This window comes from Coffea arabica, chromosome 9e (assembly GCF_036785885.1).
Source record: "Coffea arabica cultivar ET-39 chromosome 9e, Coffea Arabica ET-39 HiFi, whole genome shotgun sequence".
Taxonomy (NCBI): Eukaryota; Viridiplantae; Streptophyta; class Magnoliopsida; order Gentianales; family Rubiaceae; genus Coffea; species Coffea arabica.
In genome coordinates, this window is record NC_092327.1 from 14,816,204 (window position 1) to 14,821,950 (window position 5,747).

Consider the following 5,747-nt stretch of genomic DNA (forward strand, 5'->3'; position numbering starts at 1 on the left):
CCGAACAAGAACACTAGAGTATAACTCTAAGTTGTTCAAGGTTTGCTCGAAAGCTATGGAGAAAAATCTCTCAATATTTTTATCATAAAAGTGTGTACCTTTGTGGGAGTAATGGGGTGCCTTATATAGGCTACAAGTAAACCCTAAACTAGTAAGGAAAAGGAACTAAAGGTGTGCTAATATGGGCCCTCGATGGATCGGGCCTCATGTGGGCTTTCCCTCCAAGGCAGCTCACCTTAACAAATAATGATGACTAAAAAGTAATCTTCCCTTGGCATTTCTATGTGCAACATGCACTTAGCCAATTATTCAATCTAATCAACTAATGTGGAATTAAATGACTATAATGCGAATCTCACTAACTAGGGTTTGATAAGACCCTAATCCTCAGGTGTAGCTTCAATGCTCAATACCGGACCGCGATCACCTTCACTTGAGTGTACGAATCCTTCAAAGGATTTGTGTATGGCCTGAATAAGTACACGGAGTTGCTCACGAAGTCTCTTTGCTCGAGCTCTAGTAATGGATCCACTTGGAGCTTGCATGCGATCCTCACCCCCTTGATCACTCGAGCCATTGCAGACGTGGTCACGTACTATGATGCTATCATTCCCCTCCTCTTGAGAAGGATTTGCCCTCAAATCAAAAGCATCATCTGCATCAAAAGGGGCTAAGTCAGAAACATTAAATGTAGCACTAATGCCATACTCACCAGGAAGATCAAGTTTGTAGGCGTTGTCATTGATGCGCTCCAACACTTGAAAGGGTCCATCACCCCGTGGTTGTAATTTGTTTCTCCTTTGTTCAGGAAAACGTTCCTTGCGCATGTGTAACCACACCCAATCTCCAGGTTCAAGGATCAACTTTTGGCGACCCTTGTTAGCTTGCTTGACATATTGAGCAGTTCTCCTCTCAATGTTAGCCCTGACTTTCTCATGCAGTTGCTTAACAAACTCTGCACGTTTCTTACCATCCAAATGTGCCGCTCATTACTAGGTAATGGCACTAGATCAAGTGGTGTTAGCGGATTAAAGCCATAAACACATTCAAATGGAGAGAAACCAGTAGTAGAATGGATAGCCCTATTATAAGCGAACTCAACATGAGGTAAACACTCTTCCCATGATTTCAAGTTCTTTTTTATGATGGCACGCAACAAAGTACCTAATCTACGGTTCACCACCTCAGTTTGGCCATCAGTTTGGGGGTGACTAGCAGTAGAGAATAGCAATTTGGTGCCTAACTTTGAACAGAGTGTCTTCCAAAAGTAGCTCAGAAATTTAACATCTCTATCAGATACAATGGTCCTAGGAATGCCATGCAATCTCACAACCTCTTTAAAGATTAAGTTAGCAATATGAGATGCATCATCCGTTTTATGACAAGCAATGAAGTGTGCCATTTTAGAGAACCTATCCACTACCACATAAATGGAGTCATGGCCATACTTGGATCTAGGCAAACCAAGTATAAAATCCATAGAAATATCTACCCATGGTGCACTAGAAATAGGTAATGGGGTGTAAAGGCCATACGGGTGTACCTTGGATTTAGCTTTCTTACAAAGCTAAGCACCGTTCCACCACCCGTGCAACATCTCTCCTCATGTGCGGCCAATAGAAGTGTTCCTGCAGCATGACAAGAGTCTTATCAACCCCAAAGTGTCCCATAAGTCCACCTGAGTGGGATTCCCTTACCAAGAGTTCTCGGAGTGATCCATGTGGGATGCAAAGCCGATTGGTACAAAACAAGTATCCATCGGAAATGAAGAACTTACCTTGCCCAGTGCGTTTGCAAGAAGTGTAAAGCTCACCAAAGTCACTATCTTGGGTATAGAGCTCTTTAATCAGCTCAAACCCTAACAACTTAGCATCTAATGAGGTGAGTAGAGAGTACCTTCGGGAGAGTGCATCCGTAACCACATTAGACTTACCAGCCTTGTATTTAATCACGTACGAAAAGGACTCCACGAATGCAATCCATCTTGCATGCTTCTTGCTCAAGGTGTGCTGGGCCTTAAGGTACTTAAGGGACTCATGATCAGTGTGTATCACGAACTCCTTAGGCCTTAAGTAGTGTTGCCACACTTGTAGTGCTCGAATGAGGGCGTACAACTCTTTATCATAAGTTGAGTAGTTTAGTGCAGCCCCATTGAGTTTCTCACTAAAGTAGGCAATAGGTCTTCCTCCTTGGTTCAACACAGCTCCAACTCCAATACCTGAAGCATCACAATCAATTTCAAATGTCTTAGAAAAGTCAGGTAAAGCAAGTACAGGTGCATGTGTGAGTTTGTGCTTTAAAGTGCGAAAGGCTTGTTCTTGAGAATCTCCCCAATGGAAGTTCTCATTCTTCTTGATCAACTCGGTCAAGGGTGCAGCAATAGTGCTAAAGTCCCTCACGAATCTCCTATAGAAACCCGCAAGTCCATGGAAGCTTTGAACATCACCCACGGACCGTGGTGTCGGCCACTCTTGAATAGCTTGAACCTTTTGATCATCCACCTTCATTCCCTGCGCACTTATAACAAACCCTAGGAACACAAGCTCGTTAGTGCAAAAATTACACTTCTTGAGATTGGCATAGAGCTTCTCTCTTCGAAGTACATCCATAACAGCCCTAATATGCTCTAGATGCTCATCATAAGACTTGCTATAAATTAAGATATCATCAAAGTAAACTACCACAAATTTTCCTAAGAATGGACGCAGAACATGATTCATTAACCTCATGAAGGTACTAGGTGCATTAGTTAGCCCAAAAGGCATTACTAACCACTCATACAATCCATACTTAGTCTTGAAGGCAGTTTTCCATTCATCCCCCTCCTTAATCCTAATTTGATGGTACCCACTTTTGAGATCAATTTTGGTAAAGAACACAGCCCCATGTAACTCATCAAGCATGTCATCTAAGCGAGGTATAGGGTGACGATACTTTACCATGATGGCATTTACGGCTCTACAATCGGTGCACATTCTCCACGTACCATCTTTCTTGGGCACCAGAATGACTGGAACAGCACACGGGCTTAAACTCTCACGTGCCCATCCTTTGCCTAGCAACTCGTCCACTTGCCTTTGCAACTCCTTAGTCTCCTCCGGGTTGCTCTTGTAAGCTGGACGATTTGGCAATGAAGCTCCAGGGATGAAGTCAATTTGATGTTCAATGCCCCTAAGTGGTGGCAATCCACTTGGGACGTCCTCGGGGAAGACATCATCGTACTCCTGTCAAAGAGACTTAACCTCGAGAGGTATATCAGTATCAAGTTCATGCACATTCAGAGCTACTTCCTTGCTAACAAGCATAAGAAGTGGCTGCTCATCTCTCATTAACTTCCTCACTTTCTTGGCTTTCATCAGGAGCATTTGTTTTCCCTCGATTTTTACCTCACTTGCCGAGCTATCTATAGCCTTTTTCCTCTCCTTTTTTGCCTCGGCTCTCTCATTTTCTTTCCTTTTTGCACTATACTTCTCAAACTCTTGTTGCAATTTCAATTGGTCCTCATGCACTTGTTTGGGGGAAAGGAGAGCTAGTGTGACTTTCTTACTGTTGTACAAGAAGCTATACTTATTAGTCACACCATCAAAAGTCACCTGTCTGTCAAACTGCCAAGGCCTACCTAGTATAATGTGACTAGCCTGCATAGGAACTACATCACATAATACTTCATCAGAATATTTATGGATTTGGAAGGATATAAGAACCTGCTTGGTTACTCGAACCTCCCCAGAGTTGTTGAGCCATTGGAGTTTGTAGGGTCGCGGGTGATCCCTTGTAGGCAACTTCAAGTTGTCCACCATGAGTGAACTAGCAACATTTGTGCAACTCCCACTATCAATAATCACACTACAAAGTGCTTGGTTGACGAAGCACCTGGTGTAGAAAATGTTCTCCCGTTGAAGCTCGTCCTCCTTAACACGTGCAGTTAATGCTCTCCTTGCAACCAATGCAGTCCCAAAATGACCCTCGGGTGCACTAAACTCCTCTTCATTTGGCGATTCCCCATCACTACCTCCGTCAAGAGGTGGTATGCCATCGTACTCGGCTTCGTCCTCACTCACGATCTCACCATTTTGCATCATAATCATAGTCCTTTGATTGGGACATTGACTAGCAATATGGCCTCTACCTTGGCATTTGAAGCATCGAGTATCACGAGCTCTAGTTTGTACCCTAGGCTCCTCAAATTTTGGAGTAGAAGAGGGCGGCTTACTAATACTAGGGTTGCCCACCTTACCTCCCTCGAATCTCGACTTTGGTGTAGGAGCATTTGGTGAAGGCCGAGAATCATTCCTTGGTTGGAATGGGCGGTTGGTAGAGTAGGTGGTATTGCCGAAATTCGATCGAGTGGTACCCCTCCTCTTGAGCCTTTGCTCGACCTTAATAGCCTTGTCTACAAGCTCATGCAAGTTGACTCAGTGTAATGTTGAAGTTCCACTCGTTCAGCAATATCGGGTCGTAACCCGCTCAAGAATCTCGCCATGGTGGCTTCAGGATCCTCCTGTACATCCGCTCTAAGCATCAGGATCTCCATCTCCTTGTGGTACTCATCCACACTCCGGTTGCCCTGGACTAAGGTTTGTAACCGGTGGTACAAATCCCTAGTGTAATGTCCAGGTACAAAGCGGGTGCACATCATGGCTCGAAGCTCGGGCCATGGAATGAGCTCAGGTAGCCCATTCCTCCTTCTAGACTTCTTGATTTGGTCCCACCAAACCACAGCGTACTCAGTGAATTCCATGGTGGCCAATTGCACCTTTTGCACCTCGATGTAGTTTTGGCAAGAAAAGACCATTTCGATCTTCGATAACCATTCGAGAAAGGCCTCGGGATCGGACCGTCCTTTGAACTCAGGGATTTGCATCTTGATTCCCTTGAATACATCGGTAGGTCCAGTCTGGTTCCTTTGCCTTGGTCGAATTCGAGGTTCCTCATCATCATCATCATTATTGGAACCATCGGACGACTCCTCCACGTCCCTTCGCCTTCGCATGGACTTAGAGGTTTTTGGCTTCCAGACCTCGGAGTTGCAGCAACTCATCTTGAATGGGTTCTAGCATGCGTTGGAAACGCCTCTCTATTTGCTCCATCATCTGTTCAAAGTTCATGGGACGGGATACTCCTTCGTTTCCACTAGACATGGAGTCTCAAGTGTACCTGCAAGGGTTAATAGCAAAGAAAAGGAAATAGGGGAAAAAGTAACTTTTTTTTTGTTTTTTGTTTTTTTTTTCTCACTTCACTCCCTAAGTGTATACGCTCACACTCGTGTATGGTCACTCAGATCACTCTAATAAGCTTACCAAAATATTTTCTCACAGCCCCTTGCAAAACCTTGAAGAAAGTAGAACTCCTCAAGTGCTCAAATTTAGCTTAAAAATCAAGTTCACGCTAGAATTTGAGATTCATAAGAGTAGAGATTTTCTTGGAAAACAAAATTAGGACACTAGGAATGGAGTGGTAGAATATATTCAAGAGTAAAAATGAGAAAAAGAATGGACACAAAAGCTACAAAAAATTACGAACGATGCTCAATGCTCTAACCGACAAGAAAATTGGTCCTTTTGCTTTGCTGGATTTTCGTGGAATGTTTACTCTTGTTCTAGCTGACTCAAGGTGCTGGTTTCTTTTTGTTGCAGAGGTGTGGACACACCTTAGGAGTAACTCCAGGGAAGGACCGGCTACCAAATAGAAGACAAGTGAGTTGGAGGGCCACTTGGTCTTGTCGGTCCCTTTTGGTTTTTTTTTTT

The 5,747-nt window shown here is 43.9% G+C and overlaps 1 pseudogene; it reads right to left on the minus strand.

Annotated features, from left to right (window-relative positions):
• Positions 1–380: 380 nt before the first annotated feature.
• Positions 381–4,993, minus strand: LOC140014609 (uncharacterized; annotated as a pseudogene).
• Positions 4,994–5,747: the final 754 nt, after the last annotated feature.